We start from the raw sequence: 18,779 nt of genomic DNA on the forward strand, positions 1-18,779 counted from the left end.
ATAGCACAGCAGTAGAGTGTTTGCCTAGCCAGCTGCTAACCCAGGACAGACTGGGACAGACCCAGGTTCGATCCCCGGCATCCCATATGGTCTCCTGAGCCTGCCAGGAGCGATTTCTGAGTGCAGAACCAGGAGTAACCCCTACACATCACCAGGTATGGCCCAAAAATAAAAACAAAAAATTCAAATGGGTATCAAAAGGTTTTGATACAACTCAAGGCTCTTTATTTTCTCCACTGCATCTTGGTTTTATAATCCAGACTTTCCAGGAGGAATATCAAATACAAAACCAGTAATAGCACATTTTTCCCATAAAAATAAAACTTTCCACTAACCAGATGGACTTAATGGGCACTAATTATTGTAATTAGCATTTTTTTTTAAATCAGAAAAAAATGTTACAGCTAGACCAACAGGTAAATAGAAATTCACATATCCCTTTTTGTTGTTGTTGTTGTTGTTGTTGTTGTTGTTGAAATATTTCCTCGAAAGAGTGTCTGTTTTCAATCTGCTGGGAATCACAATCTCCTATCCTGGAGGACCAGCACCGGAAACCGCTCTTGCCTCATTACCTTTCTGAATTGTCTGGGTTTGTTTGGGAGCCCTCCCAGCAGAGCTTGGGAGACCAGAGGCCACTCTTAGCAGTACTCAGCTAGGCTGTGTAGCCAGATGATTAGAATTTGGTTTTGGGGATTTGCAGCATGGGGCCAAGTGAGGTGGGGTGGGACTTCCTCTCTCTGTCTTGCACTAACTAACCAAGCCCACAGTCGGGAGCGCTCAGCCCAAGGAGAGCCTAATTGGGTCGACAAGGCCTGAGGCCTCCAAGAGTGTGCCCCAACTAACAGAGCGCTGTTCATGTTTTATTATAAGAATTATGCAGTAGGGGGGGCCGGAAAAAAAAAGAATTATGCAGTAGATTAAAATGATATAGATATGCTCAAACAATATCCCCTAATATCCGCCATATATTTTATTTATTAATTGGTTTTTGGGTCACACTTGGCAGCGCTCAGGGGTTACTCCTGGCTCAGAAATCACTTCTGGCAGACTCGGGGACCATATGGGATGCCGGGACTCGAACCACCAACTTTGTGCATGCAAGGCAAACACCCTACCTCCATGCTATTTCTCTGCCCGCCCCCCCCCCCAGATATTTAAAAAAAAAACAACACCAAACTGTGGGATGGGGGTCAGAGTGATAGCACAGTGGTATGGTGTTTCTTGCACATAGCCAACGCAGAACGGACCTAGGTTCGATCCCTAGCATCCCATATGGTCCCCCAAGCCTGCCAAGAGTGATTTCTAAGCTCAGAACCAGGAGGAACCCCTGAGCACTGTTGGGTGTGGTCCCCCAAAACAGACAAAACTGTGATATAAATGAGGTGAAATCTATAAACACTAACTGATAAGTGGTGAGCAAAGAGTGAAATTTTCTGGGGGAGGAGTGATGCTACATCAAGTGGAGGGCTTGCTGATAGTGGACCCACGCTCCATTTCTGGCACCACATATGATTCCCGAGCATCTCTGAGTATGCCCCCAAACCAAAATAAAGTAAAAAGTGGGTATTTGTACATAGGTATATCATTCAAAAAGGAATCATGGGGGCCTGGGTGATAGCACAAAGGGTAGGGCATTTGCCTTGCTCGCGATAGATCTGGGTTCTATCCCCAGCATCCTACAGGGTCCCCTGAGCCTGCCAGGAATAATTTCTGAGCTCAATCAGGAGTAACCCCTGAGCGCCGCTGGGTGTGGCCCAAAAACAAAAAACAAAACAAAAAAAAAGGGAATTATGCACTATTTCATTCTACCCCATGGATGAACTCAGAAAACACTCTTAATGAAAAACAGCATGACACACAAGGCTACGCATTGTACAGCTTCACTAAAGAAAGGCCCAGAATAGAATGTTCTATATAGAGCTAGTGGGAAGTTAGAACTGATTGCTAATAGGCAATGGTTTCTTCTAAAGATGGTAGAAATAAACCAGGGGTAATAGTACAATGGGTAGGACACTTGCTTTCTACACAGCCAGTTCATGTTCAATCTGTGGCATCCCATATGGTCCAGTGAGCACCACCAGGAGAGATCCCTGAGTACAGACCCAAGAAGAAGCCCTGATCACTGCCGGATGTGGCCCCAAAAGGAAAGAAAAAATCTACTGCAGAAGGGGACGACTCTACCTGTAAGCATGTGGTCATGACTTTGATCTCATCACTACCCCCACAAGCTGACTGTGATCCCAAAGTCCCTGCCATTGGATCCCTAGTACCACAACAAAGTGTGTGTGTGTGTGTGTGTGTGTGTGTGTGTGTGTGTGTGTGTGTGTGCGCGAACACTACCACTAAAGAATATGACCATAAAGCACTCCATAGCTGAAAAGTGTGCAAGCCCTGGTCATCACAACAAAGGGAACGAGGGAATGGAAAGGAAGGATGGAGAAACAGGCTGTTACTATTACTACTGGAGGTCCAGATTTAATCCCTGGTACCTCATGGTTCACTGAGCACCTCTAGAAGCAGGCACTGAACCAGTACTAGCTTCTGAGTATCCCAAGGTGCCCCTATAAAAAGGGGAAGAATTGGGGCCAGAGAGATAGCATGGATAAGGTGTTTGCCTTGCATGCAGAAGATCGGTAGTTCAAATCCCGGCATCCCATATGATCCCCTGAGCCTGCCAGGAGCTATTTCTGAGCATAGAGCCAGGAGTAACCCCTGAGCGCTGCCAGGTGTGACCCAAAAACCAAAAAAATAAAAAATAAAAAAGGGGGAGAAGAACTACAAATGTATTAGAATTAGATAATGGAAATAAGGGCACAACAAACTAAACATTGTAATTCCCTAAATTATACATTTGTAACCCTACCCCCAACTTCCTGTTTCCCTAATCTCTTCTTCAGACCCTCCTCACCTGAGATGGACCGTTTTTTCTTTTGTTTGTTGTTGTTTGTTGGGTTTGGGGCCACACCCAGTGGTGCTCAGGGGTTACTCCTTGTTCTGTGCTCAGAAATCACTCCTGGCAGACTCAGGGGACCATATGGAATGCAGGGATTCAAGATTCAAACCACTGGCTGCATGCAAGGCAAGTGCCCTACAGTTATGCTATCGCTCCAGCCCCTGGGGTGGGTTTTTAAATAAAGAATTGTTTTTCTTTTTTGGGCCACACCCAGTGACGCTCAGGGATTACTCCTGGCTATGCACTCAGAAATCACTTCTGGCTTGGGGGACCATATGGGACGCCAGGGATTGAACCACAGCCTGTCCTAGGCAAGTGTGGGCAAGGCAGATGCCTTACCCCTTGTGCCACTGCTCTGGCCTAAAATAAAAAATTTTAAATAAAGGGAGTCTGCCTAAGGGGATGCGAGAGAGGAGCAGAAAAAGGCAAAGAGCCAGAAGAGAAACAAGGATTAGCTTCTTGGCAAAGGAAGCTTAGCAGAAAAGCAGCAGAGTTCATCAGGATAAGAGATGAAGGCAGAAATGGCCCAGAGGCTGCAGATGGCAGAGAAAAAGCCATAGAATAAAGTGAGCTGACTCCAATGAATAACAGGCTGCTTGTGAATTATTTCTCTGCAACCACTACCCTTCTTCATCAGACCCATCCACCTGACGGGTTAGAAACAGAGCCTGGGGCAGCCTCACCCAACACATGGACTTTATACTTTATATTCTGTATTTCTAATTCTACACACATTCACATGATGAGTATTATATGAATTATATCTAAGTTAAAACTATATTATGGGGGACAGATCCTACCATTGAGTTGTCCTAGTGTTAACCATGGTCTCCAGGCTCCGATCTCTAGTTTCAGGATGGGGCAAGCTATGTCTCTTTCTCTGCCAAAAGGCCCAGAATTCCACCCACGCTAGACCTCTTCAAGTCTCCTCAAATGGTCCAGCTTCCCAAATGATCTCAAAGAAATGCCAACCTGCTGAATCAGCCGTGTTCCACAGCTCCAGGAGCCTACAAGACACACATAAGTGTCCATGTTACCTCACTAAAATTCACAGTACTGACAGCTCAGTTGGAGCACAGAAAATTAGATGGGAAAGTTGCATGGAAGCCCAAGTAAAAACAATAACGCAGAAGGCTCAACTTGTACCTATCAGCTCAGAAAATCCTTAGACAATGACTTTAGTAACAGCACTGTGAGATGTATGTTGTAGTAAGTAATGTAAATTATTTTGTGCCTGCTAAGGAGATAGGCTTGGAGGATTGGTGGGAAACTGGGGACATTGGTCATTGGTGTAGGGAAGGTAACAATGATGTTGAATTTTAGAACATTAAATATCCAAAACAACTGTATTATTATGATCAAATTTGCAGGTCACACTGTTAGAAGTTTCAAAAATTTTATATACACACACACACACACACACACACACACATATATATATATATATATATACACACACATATATTTTATAAGGCTAGAGATCAGCTCAGTGATAGACTACATACTCTGAATGATGATAATTACTCCAGGCAGGCTTGGGGAAGGGGCATATGGGATGCTGGAGATCAAACCCTAGTTGGCTGTGTACAAGGCAAACACCCTCCCTGCTGTGTTATCTCTCCAGCCCTTAGAAGAATATTGTTTTTGATTTTGGACTCTTCTCTTTTTTGGTTTTGGGTTTTAAGTTTTAGACTAACTCCTAGCAATGCTCAGGGGTTACTCCTCTCTGCACTTAGGAATTACTCCTGGCAGTGTTTGGGGGACCATTTATGATGCCAGGGATTGAACCGGGTTGGCCTAGTACAAGGCAAGTGCCAGAACCATTGTACTATATCTTTGGCTCCAAGTTTGGAGTCCTCAAAAAACAAGCTGGTGGGCCGGGAGAGATAGCACAGCGGCGTTTGCCTTGCACGCAGCCAATCCAGGACCAGAGGTGGTTGGTTCAAATCCCAGTGTCCCATATGGTCCCCCCCCCCGCCCCCCCCCCACCCCCCGTGCCTGCCAGGAGCTATTTCTGAGCAGACAGCCAGGAATAACCCCTGAGCACCACCAGGTATGACCCAAAAACCCAAAAAAAAAATAAATAAATAAATAAAATAAATTTTTTAAAAAAAAGCTGGTTTTTCTAAATTTGGAATGAAATGGACGGTGGGGAGCAGAGAGGATAGCAGGAAACAAAGCAAAGGTTCAAATGAACAGGCCACAGAAAACCCACATCCACAGCTTTTACCAGCACAGTTTCACAGATGCATGAGCAATCTTTTTTTTTTTTTTTTTTTTTTTTTTGGTTTTTGGGTCACACCTGGCAGCGCTCATTGGTTACTCCTGGCTCCATGCTCAGAAATCGCCCCTGGCAGGCTCAGAGAACCATATGGGATGCCGGGATTTGAACCAATGATCTTCTGCATGAAAGGCGAACGCCTTACCTCCATGCTGTCTCTCCAGCCCCTCCACGAGCAATCTTAAAAAAGACGCCAAACCCATGAAACTTCCAGGTATAGTGGTCTTTGAGCTGAAGACTTTGGGGCCTTGTTGGAGTGGGGGGCACATGAGGCTACTTCCCCGTACTGTAAAGCAGCCCCTGCAGCCCCAGCTACATTCAACAGTCACTGCCAGGTATATGGCCCATCTTCTTAGCTTCACAACTAATCTCAGACAAGATGCCAAGTCATCTAAGTAATCCAAGTGCACTCACAGGTACACTGGACTTAAGAATAAAGACTCTGGGGTTTCCTGGGAAAGAAGGACAGACCAAGAATTGTCCCAGTGCACAAATCCTGGAATTCCTGGAGCATCCATGGCCATGAGATACCTCCAAATTCCTCACTACTGACAATCTGGTAAGATACACAACAAATTAGATGGAAAGCAGCACAAAAACCCCACTAAGCTCAGTAAGTGGAAACAATAACACAGAAAACAGTTCAATAAATCCTTAGACAATGAATATAATAACACCATTGTAAGATAGAACAACTTGCACAAATCTCTTACTGAATTGTTTTTGATAATCCCCCCTTATCATTTTGTTGTCAAAATCAAATAAAAACTGTTTTGTGCCTGCCAAAGGGGAAGGCTTGGGTGGAGAAGGAGGGTAGGAAACTGGGAACACCAGTAGTAGGATTGGTGCTGGAACAATGAATGCCTGAAACAACTGTATTATGAATGACTTTGTATACCACAGTATTTAAAAAAAACACAACCAAAGCCATCAGGCAAAGCTGCAGCCAGAACTGGGCCAGAGAGAGAGGACAGCTGGTAAGAAGCATGCCCTGGGGCTGGAGAGATAGCATGGAAGTAAGGCAGAAAAAAAAAAAAAAAAAGAAGCATGTCCTACATGCTGCCACTCCCATTTCATACCCAATACCACATGGCACCCTGAGCACTATGGGGGTATAAGAGCAAAGCACAGAGCTGGGAGTACCCCCCAGAATACCTAAGTGGCCCTCAGTCAATCTCCCAGTATCAAGAGGAGTGATTTGGATTTTTTGTGGGGTTTTTTGTTTGTTTGTTTGTTTTGGGTGGGGGGGTTTGGGTCACACCTGGCAGCACTCAGGGGTTCCTCCTGGCTCTACGCCTAGAAATCGCTCCTGGCAGGCTGAGGGGACCATATGGGATGCCAGGATTCGAACCACTGTCCTTCTCCATGAAAGGCAAACGCCTTACCTCCATGCTATCTCTCCGGTCCCTTGTTTGTTCTTTTTGGGCTACATCTGGCAGTACTCAGGGCTCACTCCTGGCTCTACACTCAGTGGTCACTCCTGGCAGAGCTCTGGGGACCATATGGAATGCCTGGGATTGAACCCAGGTCAGGCGTATGCAAGGTAAATGCCCTACTCACTGTGCTATCACTCTGCCCACAAAAGAATTAATTTTGATGGGCCAGGCGGTGGCGCTAGAGGTAAGGTGCCTGCCTTGCCTGTGCTAGCCTTGGATGGACCGCGTTCGATCCCCCGGCGTCCCATATGGTCCCCCAAGCCAGGAGTAACTTCTGAGCGCATAGCCAAGAGTAACCCCTGAGCATTACCGGGTGTGGCCCAAAAACCAAAAAAAAAAAAAAAATTAATTAATTTTGGGCTGGAGAAGATAGTATAGTGGTAGGGTGTGGGCCTTGCATGCAGCCAAGCCAGGACAGACAGTGGTTTGAATCCTGGTATCCCATATGGTCCCCTGAACCAGCCAGGAGCAATTTCTGAGCACGGTCAGGAGTAACTTCTGAGTCCTGATGGGTGTGACCCAAAAACAAAAACAAAAAAAAGAATTAATTTTGAAGTCTGTGAATTATAACTGGTCTTCTTTTCTTTTTTGGGGGGGGAGGGGGCACACCTGGCTGTGCTCAGGGGTTACTCCTGGCTATGCGCCCAGAAATAATTCCTAGCAGGCTCAGGGAACCATATGGGATGTTGGAGATCGAACCTGGGTTTGTCCCAGGTTGGCCACATGCAAGGCAAATGCCCTACCACTATGCTATGGCTCCAGCCCCCAGTAACTCAACCTTATTTTCAAAGAATCAGCAGGAACAGACCCTAACTGGGATGAGAAACTGTATGTCTACAATTCCTAGAAATGTGAGAGTTCTCTGTAGTCCCTAGCATTGTTTGTCACCAGCAATTTCTCAGTCTTTTGCCCTATCCTTCAGTGCAGTGGCCAGAGGGTTGCTTCCGCGGTCGGTCTGCTCCTGTTCCTGGCCTCTGAAAGCTTTGGGGCTGTTATTGGTGCCAAATGCGCCTTCCCTGAAAATAGTATAAGTGCTCCAGATGATATTTCCCAGTCCTCAGACCAAGAGTATCATCAAGAGATGTTAGTCCTTCTGTGGGGAAGAATGCCCAGTTTCTGGTGAAAATCTTTGAACAAGATGAGCTGTATTTTCCTGACCCACATCTGTCAGTCTGTCTGACAAATGAAGCCACTGAAATCTGTCTCAATTACCCCCAGATTGTAGGATATACCTCACTTAGCAGGACTCCTGCTAAGTGTCCAGAAGCTAGAGCTTTTTAAGGAGAGAGTTTGGGCCACATTGGGCCCAGGAGAGCACTGGGCCTGGACGTGTGCTCGGGGTCACTATTGGTGGTGCTCAGGGAACCAATCCGGGTCCAGGCAGAGGTTAACCCTGCCTGGCATACAAGGCAAGCACCTTAAGCCCTGCACTGCTTCTCCAACCCAAAGGCTTAAGCTTTTTTTTGGGGGGGGGGGGGTTTGGGGGGCCATACCCGTTTGACGCTCAGGGGTTACTCCTGGCTCAGAAATCGCTCAGAAATTGCCCCTGGCTTGATATGGGACGCCGGGGGATGGAACCGAGGTCCGTCCTACGCTAGCGCTTGCAAGGCAGACACCTTACCTCTAGCGCCATCTCTCCGGCCCCAAGGCTTAAGCTTTTTAATATCCTGACTTTCATAAACGTAGGAAGGATTCTTTCACATCTGCAGAACACTCTTATATACATGCATTTGGCCACCTGAATGAGATGGAAACACATTTTTTTTCCATCCAATATTTGCAAAGCCTCTCTCATTCCCATGCAGTGTGGAAAAACTTTCAATCATTACTTGTGGAGTCGCCACTTTACAGAGGGTAAAAAAAGAAAAAACATGATGCAGCAGCTGTCTTGCATTAAGGATGCTGAAACCCGGGTGAGAATGATAATGTGCAGGGATAGGGAGCAGAGCCTTGCATGAGACAGACCCTGAATTGACTCTCATTACCACATGGTCCCCTAAGCATCAGCAGAGGCAACACTGGAGGCTGCCAAAACCTCCCAAGCACCATTGGATGGCCAGGATGCAGAGCCAGAGAAGCATCACACTCTCAAGCCTTTGCATTGAACTCACAGCCCATATGCCTACCAAGATGTTTTCTTTTTTTTTTTTTTTTTGGTTTTTGGGCCACACCCGGTAACGCTCAGGGGTTACTCTTGGCTATGTGCTCAGAAGTTGCTCCTGGCTTGGGGGACCATATGGGACACCGGGGGATCGAACCGCGGTCCGTCCAAGGCTAACGCAGGAAAGGCAGGCACCTTACCTTTAGCGCCACCGCCCGGCCCCACCAAGATGTTTTCATTCATCACCTAAGATGTTTTCATTTTGACGATTTTTTTGTTTTGTTTTGTTTTTGGGTCACATCTGGCAGTGCTCAGGAGTTACTCCTGGCTCTACGCTCAGAAATCTCTCCTGGCAGGCACGGGGGACCATATGGGATGCTGGGATTCGAACCACCATCCTTCTGCATTCAAGGCAAACATCTTACCTCCATGCTATCTCTCTGGCCCCTTGGCGTTTTGTTTTTATTTTTATCTTTTTACTTTGTTTTTGGGCCACACTCAGCGGCAGTCAGGGTTACTTCTGGCTCTGGACTCAGAAATCACTCCAGGCAGGCTCGGGGACCATATAGGTTGCTGGGAATCAAACCCAGGTCCGTCCTGGTCAGCAGTGTTCAAGGCAAACACCTTATGTTGTTCTATATCTCTAGCCCCTGAAGTTTTGTTTTTGGGTCATAACTAGCTGTGCTCAGGGCTTGTTCCTAGCCCTACACTCAGGGCTCACTTCTGGTGAAGCTTGGGGGAAATGTATGTGGCATCAGAGATAGTAGCAACGCCAAGTTAGTACCTTACCCACTATCCTCTCTCTCACCCCAATGTGTTTATTTTGTTATGACTTCAAGGTTGAAGAAGAGCCACAAAGAACTCCAGAAAACTCTCCAAAAAACTCTTTATCCAAGTTTACCAACTTATAATATTGTCTCAAGTCAAGACTTTTAGAATGCTCTTTTGGAGGTCTGAACCCAATGAGTGTCATCAGGCCACCTCTGGACTGCTGACCTGAAAGAAACTAGAAACCTTTCCTGTGCATTTCTTCAACTCCTTTAAAAGAGCATATCCAAGTTCAAATAACAGCAGGACCCCCAACATACCCCCTGACCCTCCACCAAGACCTCCCAGGAGTTCACTGGATGCTTTTAAACCAGAAAACCAGGCACGGAACTAGGAAAATACTGAACAATAGAGGGGAAGGTGTGGTTTGCGGGGGTGATGGGCCCTCCCAAATATTAAAACACACTATAAACCCAAATTAAAACAGCATGATTGATACTGCCCCAAGAACAGACAAACAGACCAGTGGGACAGAGAAGAAAGTCTAGACGCAAAGGCCAATACACATATACTTTCTACTGCAGACATCTTGATTTTGAGGGCAAAGATGTTTTTTTTCTGATTGTTTTGTTGTTATTGTTAGTAAGTGGTCCTGCCATTACAGGAGCACAAAGATGTTCAAATTAGATAACAGATCTGCATCCTAGGGACCTGGGGGTGACCTTGGTGTTTTCTCAGAGCCAGAGAAGCAGCTACAAACAGGCAAGAGTTCACTTCATGAAGGAGTAGCAGTCTTGCCTGATGGGTGTAAGAAGGACTACAAAACTCTACACTTGGCTGACCTGGGAGTTTCAAGTCGGATTATTTGCCTCTGCAGCCCTAAATCTGATAATCCCTAAGAAAAGCTCCTGATAACGGATTACATCACCACCCTCACGTGTCCCGAATTCTCCCAGCCTCTCACTACGGTTCAGAGTTGGTAGAGAAGATCCTCGTGTGAAAGCAGCAGTAGAAGGAGTTTGGTTCCTGGGTTTCCATTCCAAACTCTAGAATTTGCTCCTACAACCTCATAATCTGCTCTCAGGCCCTTCAGTTACTGTTTCTCACAAGCCTGCAGCAAGCGCTGCTCAACTGGGGATGCCAGGACCCGGGGGGAGATAGTAACCAGAGTGTAACCCAGGCCTGCATACAAACTCTTGGAGGGGGCCTGACTTTCTTCGAAGGGCAGCAAACAGGACATAGTTTTCATTCATGACCTTCAGGGAGGTCAGGGTAGCTTCCTATGATGGATCAAGCACTGCACGAGGGCTTACAGGATCTCAGCCCCAACTGGCTGTGTCTCCCACGAGAAATGACAGCAGACAGCCACAAAGGAAATCTGTGCTATCAGTTGTAGTCAGAGCGGAAATGACACACAAGCCTTCATCTGACCAGCAAAATGTGGCATTTTGGGGCCGGAGTGATAGCACAGTAGTATGGCATTTGCAGTGCATGCGGCCGACCCAGGACAAATCTAGGTTCGATTCCCAGCATCCAATATGGTTCCCTGAGCCTACCAGAAGGTTCCCTGAGCCTACCAGAAGCGATTTCTTTTTTTTTGGTTTTTGGGCCACACCCAGCGATGCTCAGGGGTTATTCCTGGCTGTCTGCTCAGAAATAGCTCCTGGCAGGCACAAAAGACCATATGGGACACCAGGATTCGAACCAACCACCTTAGGTCCTGGATCGGCTGCTTGCAAGGCAAACGCCTCTGTGCTATTTCTCCGGGCTCCAGAGCGATTTCTAAGCGCAGTCAGGAGTAACCCATGAGTGCAGTCAGGAGTAACCCATGAGTGCAGTCAGGAGTAACCCATGAGTACAGCCAGGTGTAGCCCCCCCCCCAAAACAACAACAACAAAAAAGCAGCATATTTATACAACGAAATATTATTCAGCCACAGAGGCAAAGATGGACTGCTAGACACAACACAGATAAACTTCAAAAACATTATAAATAATACTTTTAAAAATAATAAATCCACAGGAACTGGAGAAATAGTACAGGAGTTAAGAGCTTCACCCTTGGGGCCAGAGCAATAGCACAGCAGTAGGGCTTTTGCCTTGTATGCAGATGACCCTGGATGAACTTGGACTTGATCCCAGGCATCCATATGGTCCCCTCAGAGCCTGTCAGAAGCAACTTCTGAGTGCAGAGCTAGGAGTAATCCCTTAGTATCGCTGGGTGTGGCCCCCAGCTCCTTCCCCCCCCAAAAAAAAAAGGCTTGACCCTGCTTTATGTATAATACATACCCTGGCATTACATATAATCCCTCAGCATTGCTGGGTGTGGCACAACTGGAAATGGCCCCCCAAATTAAAGCAAAACATGATAAATGTAGAAAAGCTAATCACAGAAAATCTATAAAATGTCCACTACTAGTAGTAGATATTCACAGAGTAGATTAGTGGGTGTCTGGGACTGAGAAGGAGGAAGAGAATAGGGAGTAACAGCTGAAGGTTAAAGGTACAAGTTCAGGCTTGGAGAGATAGCACAGTGGTGCTTGCCTTGCAAGCAGCCGATCCAGAACCTAAGGTGGTTGGTTCAAATCCCGGTGTCCCATATGGTCCCCCGTGCCTGCCAGGAGCTATTTCTGAGCAGACAGCCAGGAGTAACCCCTGAGCACCGCCAGATGTGACCCAAAAACCAAAAAAAAAAAAAAAAAAAAAAGGTACAAGTTCTTTGTGTGTGTGTGTGTGTGTGTGTGTGTGTGTGTGTGTGTGTGTGTTTGAGCCACTCCTTGATCAGCTGCTTGCAAGGCAAACTGTGCTATCTCTCCCGGCCCATAAAGGTACAAGTTCTTTTGGGAGGTGGTAAATGTCCTAAAATTAACTCTTGCGCAACTCTCTCAATATACTTTTCTTTTTTTCTTTATTTTCTTTTCTTTTTGGTTTTGGGCCACACCCTTCAATGCTCAGGGCTTGCTCCCAGCTCTACACTCAAATTACTACTAATAGTAATTAGTATTACTCCTAATAATAATGCTCAGGGGAACTTTGGAGATGGATGCTCAAGATCAAACCTGGGTTAAACAGTGCCCTACCCACTGTACTATGACTCTGGCCCTCAACATACTTTCAACATGAATTGTCAAGATTAAAAAAAGGTGAGGGGCCGGAGAGATAGCATGAAGGTAGAGGGTTTGCCTTGCATGCAGAAGAACGGTGGTTCAAATCCTGGCATCCCATATGGTCCCCCGAGCCTGCGGGGCGATTTCTGAGCATAGTGCCAGGAGTAACCCCCTGATCGCTGCCCGGTGTGACCCAAAAACAAATAAAAAAGGTGGTCATAAAAATGTGTTCACATGGGGCCTGAGAGATAGCACAGCAGTGTTTGCCTTGCAAACAGCCGACTCAGAACCTAAGGTGGTTGATTCGAATCCCGGGGTCCCATTTGGTCCCCCGTGTCTGCCAGGAGCTATTTCTGAGCAGATAGCCAGGAGTAACCTGAGTGTCACTGGGTGTGGTCCAAAAAATAAACAAACAAAGCAACAAAAAAACAAACAAAAATCAACTCTTTTGAGAATGTTACACTGGTGATGGGGGGGTGTCATCTTATATGACTGAAACCCAACCACAATCATATTTGTAACCAAGTTGTTTAAATAAAAAATTATGGGGGCCGGGTGGTGGCGCTAGAGGTAAGGTGCCTGCCTTGCCTGCGCTAGCCTAGGACGGACCGAGGTTAGATCCCCGGCATCCCATATGATCCCCCAAGCCAGGAGCGACTTCTGAGCGCATAGCCAGGAGTAACCCCTGAGCATCACCGGGTATGGCCCAAAAACCAAAATAAATAAATAAATAAATAAATAAATAAATAAATAAATAAATAAATAAATAAATAAATAAATAAATAAAATAAAAATTTTAAAAATTTTAAAAATTAAAAAAAAATGTGTCCACACAAAATGGTGACTGTCCACTTCATTATGAAGGCCTTTTCTTGTCCTGAGCCCCTTCCCTCATTTACTCAGAGCATGAGCAGCTATGTGTAAAAAACGGCCTCATCCCTTGCCACAGCTGATTGGCTCTAGAAGATGGCTCTTTAAAGTTGAATCAGGGGGCCGGAGAGATAGTATAGAAGTAGGGCTTTTGCTTTGCATGCAGAAGGATGGTTTGAATCCCAGCATCCCATATGGTCCCCCGAGCCTGCCAGGAGCAATTTCTGAGTGTAGATCCAGGAGGAACCCCTGAAGGGTGTGACCCACAAACAAACAAACAAACAAAAAAAGTCGAACCAATCAGATTTGCTCTTCATGGCCAGAAACTAAAGAAACATGGTAACAGGGCAGCCCAAGGTCTAGGGAGGCCTAGGTTTTGAGGGAGAAGACTGATGGCCCCAAGAAGGCTTTGTACTCTCTGACCCATCACACTCTGGTGGCCAGGCTGTATTCTTACATGTGGCTCCACAAGATTGAAAGGGGAAAAAGGAGTAGGTAGGACAAAATCAGGGGAAAGCCCTACGTAAAGGAGTTACTAGAATGTGCTACGAGGAGATCTAGATATTGCCTAATAAAATGGGTGACCAAGACTTTGCCGATCCCAACCATCCTAGATGACCAAATCACCCAGACACCAGAAGAGAATCATCTCAGCATCTCACACCTGTTTTAAATGGACCACATTAGTGGAACACTATCAAGAGCTGCTGACCCATTCACCTTTTTTTTTTTATTAATAATATCTTTATGGGCCCGAAGAGATAGCACAACGGTGTTTGCCTTGCAAGCAGCCGATCCAGAACTAAAGGTGGTTGGTTTGAATCCCGGTGTTCCATATGGTCCCCTGTGCCTGCCAGGAGCTATTTCTGAGCAGACAGCCAGGAGTAACCCCTGAGCACCGCTGGGTGTGGCCCAAAAACAAAACAAAACAAAACAAAAAAATAATAATATCTTTATTTAAGCACCATGATTACAAACATGTTTGGAATTGGGTTTCAGTCATAAAAAGTACACCCCCTTCACCAGTGCAACCTTCCCACCACCAATGACCCCACCCCTCATCTCCCTTTGCACCTACCCCCTGCCTGTCTTTGACACAGGTACTCTACTCCTTTCACTCACTACCACTGTCATTATAGTTGTCAATGTAATTATTTCTCTAACTTCATTCACCACTCTTTGTGGTAGTTTCATATCCTGAGCCGGTCCTTCCAACCCTCATCTCTACTGTCTCTGGGTGTTATTACCATACTGTCTTTTATTTTTCTTAAATCCCACAGATGAGTAAGACTATTCTGTGTCTATCCCATCTACCTTTTGTGGAAAAAAGTATAAAAGGAGAAGTTTCTACTTTTCTCTGGAGTCTTTCAGGACATTCCCTCTCAGAATCTGGGTACTTCCCAGCCTCCCTTTCCCTTCCTTCCTTTCTCTTTCCTTAAATAAAATCTTTTCTGAATTTGGCTGTCCAATCTCCAAACCCCTGTTCCCACCTTGTCTGCTGGAGGCCAACAACCTGAGTACTTGTGCCAGCTGTAACAAGATGCCTTCACGGGACTGTCAGAATAAACACTCACTGACCACAGTGGTCAGGATCAGCCTCTGCACTTTCAAAGTCAAAGAGGAAAGTTGGAGAGTGAATACTTATGGGAGCCCACAGCCCACAAGGCTGAAGCTGAACAGACTTCAATTGGTGTGAGCTGATAGATGGTTCACAGAGCTGCTCTGAGGTTCCTTGTCCTGTCAGGAGAGGCCTCACAATACTGGAGGTGCTTAGAGTATCTGTAGTTTTAACAAGGCCAACGTCATTGGTGAGACCTCACTTTTTTTTTTTTTTTTTTTTTGGTTTTTGGGCCACACCCAGCGGTGCTCAGGGTTTACTCCTGGCTGTCTGCTCAGAAATAGCTCCTGGCAGGCATGGGGGACCATATGGGACACCGGGATTCGAACCAACCACCTTTGGTCCTGGATCGGCTCTGCTGTGCTATCTCTCCAGCCCGAGACCTCACTTTTAACACACCAAAGGACCTATTATGGGCAAGAGAGATAGCACAGTGGTAGGGCATTTGCCTAGCATGCAGCCAACTGATCCAGGAAAGACAGCGGTTCAAATCCTGGAGTCTCCTATGCCTACCAGAAGTGACCCCTGAGTGCCACTGGTGTGTCCCCAAAAAACAACCAATCAATCAATCAATAAATATATATTTTTTAAAAAAAGGGCCTATATGGAGCTAGAGCGGTGGCGCAAGCAGTAAGAAGTCTGTCTTGCCTGCGCTAGCCTAGGACAAACCGCAGTTTGATCCCCCAAGCCAGGAGTGATTTCTTTTTTTTTTCCAGGAGCGATTTCTGAGCTCATAGCCAGGAATAGTACCTGAGCGTCACCAGGTGTGACCCAAAAAACAAAAAACAAACAAATGAAAAAAAGGGCCCATTATGAGTGTTCTTGCTATAAAACCCTTGAAGTGCCTTCCTTCCTTCCTTCCCAACAAGACTTACTGAAGACATTCAACTGTGGCCTCCTACTCTGGGGGCGTCATGGAGAGTTGGAGAAGAACTGGGGAAAGGGGCAAATGCATGGCATGTTATCTCCTTGCATTGTGCCAGAGAAAGCAGACCTCACCTCTCTACTCACTGGCAGAAACACCTCAGAATGTAAATCACTTACACACGGCTGCAGAATCTGAACACCAGAAGGAACTGCTGAAGGACAGAAGAGCCTCTTCCCCATCCCTCTGTCTCTTTATAGGAATCACTTCCTGTCAGGAAACTCTGTGCCCCTTCTCCCAGGACCCCTCTGGAAATGACGTCTGCAGGGCTGACCCTGCCTTCCACATCCTCCTGTTCAGCAGCATTTTTCTATCAACCCCCCTCTATCCAGCTTGTGAGTGATGGGTGTCTTAGACCCATGCACCCACCCATGCTCTGATCTATGAGGGAATTTTTTTTTTTTTTTTTTGGTTTTTGGTTTTTGGTTCTCACCTGGCGGCGCTCAGGAGTTACTCCTCGCTCTGAGCTCAGAAGTCACTCCTGACAGGCTTGGGGGACCATATGGAATGCCTGGATTCGAACTACCATACGTCCTGGATCAGCAGCGTGCAAAGAAAACACCCTACCTCTATGCTACCACTCTGCCCCCTCTAGAGAAAAAATTAAAAGGAGAAAAAGGAAACAAAATCAAACTAAAAAAGCTCCAAGCATGGAGTATCCCAAATATGCACAATGGATGATAGAGTGGAAGCAGGGCCAGAAAAGCCAACTCGTGGCCCCAACAGCTTGTCACTCACTGCACCTGTTCTATGCCTGGGCAGTGACAGAGACAAGAAGGTCTCCAGGTTCCTGCCATCTCCTCTAGGGTCCCTTCACCTTCTTCGCACATTTTCTTTTTTGTTGTTTTTGGGGAGTTTTTTGTTTCTTTGTTTTTTGGGCCATACCTGGCAGCACTCAGGGGTTACTCCTGGCTCTACGCTCAGAAATTGCTCCTGGTAGGCATGGGGGACCATATGGGATGCCGGGATTCGAACCAATGACCTTCTGCATGAAAGGCAAATGCCCTACCTCCATGCTATCTCTCCGGCCCCAACGTGTTTTTCTTGTTGCTATGCTACTTGATCACATCTGGCACACAGGGTGGTACCAGGGATTGAACTCGGAGGGAACTCTACTACTGAACCATCTCCAGCTACTCTCTCTTGAGGAAGGCAGCTTCTTTCTCCTTTTTTTGGTCAGCTGAGGACACCATTTCACTTTACAAACACAAGTTTTTTGTTGTTGTTATTGTTTTGGGTTTTTGTTTTGTTTTTGTTGGTTTGTTTTGGGTGGCCACACTTGACTGTGCTCAGAGTTTACTCCTGGATCTGCACTCAGAAATTGCTCCCGGCAGGCTCGGGGAACACATGGGATGCGGGGGATCAAACCCAGGTCTGCCCCAGTTCAGCATTATGTAAGGCACCTTACCGATATTCTATCACTCTGGCTCCACAAACTCAGCTTGATTTTGGGGGTTTGGATCATACCTAGCAGAGCTCAGGGCTTACTCCTGACTCTGTGCTCAGGGAAACATATGTAGTGCTAGGGAGTCTACTGCATGCAAGCAAGAGGCCTACCTGCTGTATATCACTGACTCCTGGTTAGTTTTAAATTTTTTTCTTTGTTTTTGGGCCATACCCAGTTTAGGGATTATTCCTGGCAGTGTTTAGGGGGACCTTATGGGGTTCCAGGAATTGAACCCGGGTTGGCTGCATGCAAGGCAGCATCTTAACTACTGTTCTGTCTCTCCAGGCCCCTAGTTTAATGTTTTAAAAGAAGTAATTAGATAGCACAGCGGTGTTTGCCTTGCAAGCAGCCGATCCAGGACCAAAGGTGGTTGGTTCGAATCCCGGTGTCCCATATGGTCCCCCGTGCCTGCCAGGAGCTATTTCTGAGCAGACAGCCAGGAGTAACCCCTGAGCACCACCGGGTGTGACCCCTCCTCCCCCCCAAAAAAAAATAAAAATAAAAGAATTGGAGGGCCAGAGAGATAGCCTGGAGGTAAGGTATTTGCCTTGCATTCAGAAAGATGGTGGTTCTAATCCTGGCATCCCATATGGTCCCCCATGCCTGCCAGGGGCAATTTCTGAGCACTGAGCCAGGAGTAACCCATGAGCACTGCCAGGTGTGACCCAAACCCCCCCCCAAAAAAAAAGAAGTAATTGGTGAGGCTGGAGCAGTGGCACAAGTGGTAAGGCGTCTGCCTTGCACGCGCTAGCCTAGGATGAACGGTGGTTCAATCCCCAGCATCCCATATGGTCCCTCAAGCCAGGAGCGATTTCTGGGTGCATAGCCAGGAGTAACCCCTGAGAGTCACTGGGTATGGCCCAAAAACGAAAACAAAAAAAAAAGAAGTAATTGGTGTTACTAGGATGCTGATTTTTTGAAATACAAAACAAAATAAAAAGCCAAATGTTTGCTTCCAAGCTACGTGCTTTCTAGCAAAGCAACCTGGACAACCTGGACTAGCTCCTCTGGCATGCTTTCTAGAAAGGAAAAAGGTTCGTGCTTTTGGGCTGGGAGAGATAGCACAGCGGGGCGTTTGCCTTGCAAGCAGCCAATCCAGGACCAAAGGTGGCTGGTTCGAATCCCGGTGTCCCATATGGTCCCCCGTGCCTGCCAGGAGCTATTTCTGAGCAGACAGCCAGGAGTAACCCCTGAGCACCGCCGGGTGTGGCCCAAAAACCAAAAAAAAAAAAAAAAAAAAAAAAAAGGTTCGTGCTTTTGTGGCCTGTACCAGG

This window comes from Suncus etruscus, chromosome 1, assembly GCF_024139225.1.
Source record: "Suncus etruscus isolate mSunEtr1 chromosome 1, mSunEtr1.pri.cur, whole genome shotgun sequence".
NCBI lineage: Eukaryota > Metazoa > Chordata > Mammalia > Eulipotyphla > Soricidae > Suncus > Suncus etruscus.